Below are 6,000 nucleotides of genomic sequence, written 5' to 3'. Positions count from 1 at the left end.
AATATTTTGAATAAATAAAATAAAAATAAATTCTGTTGAGGGAACCTCATAGAATCATAGAATCTAGGGATGTTAGAGAAATCCTCCACGGACCCCAATGAGGCCAGATTCTATTGAATCCGGCCCCCTGAAGTCTGTGGAGGATTGGATCTCCTACCGCCACCTCCTCGCTAAGTCCTCTCTGGCCGGATCCTGCCTGCCGCCTGCTCCGAAGCCCCTGCGATATGGCCGCCATTGCCGTATTGCTGGCTGGATTGATGGACTGCGAACGCAAATGGCGTCTGTTACGCCATTTGCGTCCCTGCTCTTTGACATGATAGACTACGTAAAGATTTACATAGCCTATCACGGTGAAGAGCAGGGACGCAAATGGTGTCTGCTACGCCGGATGCCATTTGCATCCGCAGTACGTCAGTCCAGCCAGTGATACAGCAATGGCGGCCATATCACTGGGGCTTCGGAGCCGGCTGGCCGCTCCGCAAAATTGCCGTGGAGGGGAGCCGGCCCTCCAGGATTCCGGGGGGAAGGAACGGATCGCCTCCCCCCTCGCGGATGCCACAAAACGAAATGGGGTGAGTATTTTTGTTGTTCAGTCGTTCACTCATGTCCGACTCTTCAAGACCCCATGGACCATAACATGCCAGGCCTTCCTGTCCTGCGCTCTCTCCTGGAGCGTGCTCAAGTTCATATTCATTGCATCCGTGATGCTATCTAGCCATCTCATCCTCTGCCGTCCCCTTCTCCTTTTGCCTTCAGTCTTTCCCAGCATCAGGGTCTTTTCCAGAGAGTTTTCTCTTCGCATTAGGTGGCCAAAATATTTGAGCTTCAGCTTCAGTATCTGTCCTTCCAATGAGCACTCAGGGTTGATTTCCTTTAGGATTGGCTGATTTGACCTCCTTGCAGTCCAGGGGACTCATAAGAGTCTTCTCCAGCACCACAGTTCGAAAGCATCAATTCTTCGGTGCTCAGCCTTCCTTATAGTCCAGCTCTCACAGCCATACATTACTACTGGGAAAACCATAGCTTTGATTAGACGGACCGTTGTCGGCAAGGTGATGTCTCTGCTTCTTACTATGCTGTCTAGGTTTACCATAGCTTTCCTCCCAAGGAGCAAGCGTCTTTGAATTTCATGGCTACAGTCACCGTCTGCGGTGATCTTGGAGCCCAAGAAAATACAATCTGTCACAGCTTCCATTTCTTCCCCTTCTATATGGCAGGAAGTGATGGGGCCAGATGCCATGATCTTGGTTTTCTTAATGTTGAGTTTCAAACCAGCTTTTGCACTCTCCTCTTTCACCCTCAACAAGAGGCTGTTTAGATCCTCTTCGCTTTCTGCCATTAGGGTGGTATCGTCTGCATATTGGAGGAAGGGCCTACAAGACCATCGAGTCCAACCCCCTGCTCAATGCAGGAATCTAAGTCAAAGCTAGGGGTGCACGAAAGTCACTTACCTGGTCTCGCAGCTTTTCGCGGTGGGGCGGAGGTGCTTCGCTGCTCTCCCCGCGAAGTTCAGGCCGGGGGGGGGGAGGCTTCCCGCCTCGCCCGGCTGAAATTCAGGCCGGGGGGGGAGGCTTCCCGCCTCGCCCGGCCGCGAAATAAAAAGTTTAAAAAAAAAACAACGCCCCTCTGATAGGCTACGTGACGATTAACGTAGCCTATCACGGCTAGATCTGCAAAGTCAGCTGTGATAGGCTACGTAAATCGTCACGTAGCCTATCACGGGTGACTTAAAAAAAAAAAAAAGCGCGTACGCAAATGGCGGCCCCCATAGGGAGCCGCCATTCGCGTTCCTTATTTGGTCGCTGTAGTCTACGTAAATCTTTACGTAGACTATGGCGAAAATAAGGGCAACGCAAATAGCGTTGCCCTTATTTTCGCCGTAGTCTACATAAATCTTTACGTAGACTACAGCGACCAAATAAGGAACGCGAATGGCGGCTCCCTATGGGGGCCGCCATTTGCGTACGCGCTTTTTTTTTTTTTTAAGTCACCCGTGATAGGCTACGTGACGATTTACGTAGCCTATCACAGCTGACTTTGCAGATCTAGCCGTGATAGGCTACGTTAATCGTCACGTAGCCTATCAGAGGGGCGTTGTTTTTTTTTCTTTTATTGGAATGGCGGCGGTGGCAGCTGGTCGAAAGACCGGCTGCCGCTCCCGCCCCTGACGAAGACCCGACGAACCGCCGGCCGGACCCGCTGCCGGGAGGGACATTCGGGAAAGGTAAGTCCCGTCCCAGGGGGGTGGCAGGGGGTGGGGGGGGCGGAGAAATTCTCCCCGAAACTTGTTCGGGGGGCCGAACACGTTGGCGCTCGCCCCCCCGAAGTTTCGGCGAGAAATTCTCCGCCATCCCTAGTCAAAGCATCCCTGACAGATGGCTGTCCAGCCTCCTCTTGAACGCCTCCAGTGTGGGAGAGCCCACCACATCCCTAGGGAACTGGTTCCATTGTCGTATTACTCTAACAGTCAGGAAGTTTTTCCTGATGTTCAGCCGGAATCTGGCTTCCTGTAACTTGAGCCCATTATTGCGTGTCCTGCACTCTGGGGATGATCAAGAAGAGATCCTGGCCTTCCTCTCTGTGACAACCTTTCAAGGACTTGAAAAGCGCTATCATATCCCCCCCCCCCAGTCTTCTCTCCTCAAAGCTAAACAAGCCCAGTTCTTTCAGTCTGTCCTCATAGGGCTTTGTTTACAGTCCCCTGATCATCTTTGCTGCCCTCCTCTGAACCCTCTCCAGCATGTCTGCATCCTTCTTAAAAGTGTGGTGCCCAGAACTGGACACAGTACTCCAGATGAGGCCTAACCAGTGCTGAGTAGAGGGGAACTAGTGCTTCACGGGATTTGGAAGCTATGCTTCTATTAATGCAGCCTAAAATAGCATTGGCCTTTTTTGTAGCCACATCACATTGTTGGCTCATATTCAGCTTGTGATCTACAACAATTCCAAGATCCTTCTCGCTTGTAGTGTTGTTGAGCCACGTATCCCCCATCTTGTAACTGTGCATTTGGTTTCTTTTTCCTAGGTGCAGAACTTGGCATTTATCCCTGTTAAATTTCATTCTGTTGTTTTCTGCCCAGCACTCCAGCGTATCAAGATCACTTTGAATTTTGTTTCTGTCTTCTAGCTATCCCACCCAATTTTGTGTCATCTGCAAATTTGATCAGCATTCCCTGCACCTCCTCCTCCAAGTCATTAATAAAAATGTTGAAGAGCACGGGGCCCAGGACTGAGCCCTGCGGTACCCCACTCGTTACGTCTCCCCAGTTGGAGAAGATCCCACTGAGAAGCACTCTTTGAGTCCGATTCTGTAGCCAACTGTGGATCCACCGGATCGTTGTTTCATCTAGCCCACTTTGAGCTAGTTTGCTCATCAGGATATCATGGGGCAGTTTGTAGAAGAAGCTTTGCTTAAGTCGAGATATATGATGTCCTCATGAAGTGCAACAGCACCCTCCCACCCATGTTCCCCAGCAACTGGTGCATAGGCTCACAGGCTCTGGAAAAATACGGGAGGGCAGCTCAGAAAACACGGCAATGCAATGGGCTAACAATAATGTCACCTGGATTTCCCATAAAACGTGAATGAACAAAAGATGGAAATTCCAGGGAAAAGGGTTAGTGGGATGCAGCCTGGGTCCTCCGATTTTGCCTGACTATTCCACACAGACAGAAACACAGCAATACTTAACCAAACCAATGCAAGCTGAAAGCAGGAGAAACAGACGTTAAGAAACCCTCTGAGGTAATTATAGTTGCAAGCCCAGTTGGAAGGGGAGCCAAAAAAATGTGTGTGAGTGTGGGGAGAAGAAATGTGAAAGTGAAAGGAGCCTTTCTGGGAAATGTGGTGACTTGCTAGAAACCCTTTTGTGACAGGAGTGGCTTGCAGCCAACACTTGCTGGGGAGTCAAGGGCACCGGGACTTTCTTTTTTAAGGATGCTTATTTTTGTATCACGTGTTTACTTTCTATTGTTTTTCATTTAGCTTGCTGTCGCATTGGATATTTGTTTCTAAACATGCAGGTTATACATTTTTAATAAACCTAACTAAAATTATTACTAAATGAACTAAATAAACTAAAAATACATTTTACTTCCATTTCAGAGTACTTGGATTCAGCATGCATGGTTCCAGGAGCTTTCACATCCTTATCTCAGAGACACAGAGATGATACTGCAGAATTTGAGCTAGGCCCCCCTGCCACTCAAAGACAGCTGAGAGACATTCTAAAACCAACGTTGATTATTTATATTGCAGGAGTATCTATTTTTGCTCTGGCTGCATTCAGAACATTTAGAATTATGAAATAGTTATAGGATTAACAAGGGAGTGTCTCAGGAAGACGGTGCAAACATCACACTGGGATACTATGAATGCACGTAGTTGGTCACACACCTCTGGCCCCACCTCCCTGCGCAGGGCCGGCCCCAGGATGAATAGCGCCCAGGGCGAGAAGTGCCTTTGGAGCCCAGCCCACCCCACTGTGGTCAGCTTTGCAGGGCTATTGGGCACGGGCCCATCATAAGCCTGCATGGCCAATTTTCTGGATGGGCATCCTCCCTGGAAGATGCATAGAAACTATAAGTGCAGCTCTTCAGTGTTATGCACATCTTCAACAGGCTTTGAAATCCCTTTGCACTGAGCTCAGCTTGGCACCCCCTTCAGCTCAGCTTGGCACCCTTCTCAGCTTGGTGCTCCGTCGACCGCCCAGCTCGCCCACCCCTGAGGCCGGCCCTGTCCCCATGCATGCTCAATATAACTTGTGAAAAAGACTTCAAGTCTCCAATATGTTCACAAACCTGAGGGAAACATTGCCAAGGCTTCTAGTCCCAATCGCTATAGGCTACGTCCAACATCACAGGCAGTATGCTGATGTACACCAGTTGCTAGGGAACATGGGTGGGAGGCTGCTGTTGCACTCATGTCCTCCTTGTGCATTTCCAGTGTGTAGCTGGTTGGCCACTGTGTGAACAGAATGCTGGACTAGCTGGACCTTGGTCTGATCCAACACAGCTTTTCTTATGTTCTTAAAGCTGCAGTAAATAAATAAAATCTTCTTGTGTTCTTACCATAGATAAACATGAAAATCCCCATTATACTCCATGCATCTGATGAAGTGGGCTCTAATCCACGAAAGCCTATGCCAGAATAAATGTGTTAGTGTTTAAGGTGCCCCTAGACACTTCGTTGCTTTTGCTGTTAATAACGTTTCTTTCAGCTGATGTTCATGCAGAAGATGGGGGCAGGTGAGTGGGGCATCTGAAGAGCAAGAGGATGTTTTTCAAATGTTGAATGTTTAATCTGAGTTATAAGAAGCAGTGTCCATCTTCAGGCTCTTTCCCCAGGGCCTCTATAAGACAAATGTCCAAGTGGGGTACTGGATGCATCTTGTCTCCACTGCACATGCATGTAAATTAGTGCACACAGCAATGCAATGCACAGATGGCTATTCTATGTGCTAGGGAGGCTTATTACGAAAATATTGCAGGACAATTATGTTTTCCTAGTTTATAGTTATCTACTTTATTATATTTATGATCTGTCCTTCCTCCAGAAACTAAAGATCTCCCTGTTTTTATGCCCCGCTGTTGCACAAAATGCTACTTTCGCCCCCTGGAGGCTAGTCCAATTTGCCCCAAAGAGGAGAGTCAGCTTCAGGCTGGGTCCAACTCAATTTTATTGTTTGCAAACAGTTCGACAGAGGAGCTCAAAAGCAGAGTCGACCCTGGGCAACCCCCGCGCTACAGTTTTATCACTTAGCCTGCATTCCTCAGCCAGCGTGTTACTTTTGATAGGTTGCCAGCGGTTTGCCTAGCAACCTTATCTTAGGGTTACTGTCCGCTCATTCCAGGCATGCGCAGCTCTTACAATACTACGTGCTGCTTAAGACACATGCAATGGCTTTTAGGTTACATTTTTACTACACCGCCCCCCAACCATCCTGGCTGGTACATTAGTCTGAGAGCAGAGCCAGTGACAAATGGTTTTGTGGTCCTCCT

This window comes from Heloderma suspectum, chromosome 5 (assembly GCF_057233095.1).
Source record: "Heloderma suspectum isolate Gila_16-S chromosome 5, 16-S_ref, whole genome shotgun sequence".
Classification (NCBI taxonomy): Eukaryota; Metazoa; Chordata; class Lepidosauria; order Squamata; family Helodermatidae; genus Heloderma; species Heloderma suspectum.
Note: the sequence above shows the minus strand (reverse complement) of the source record.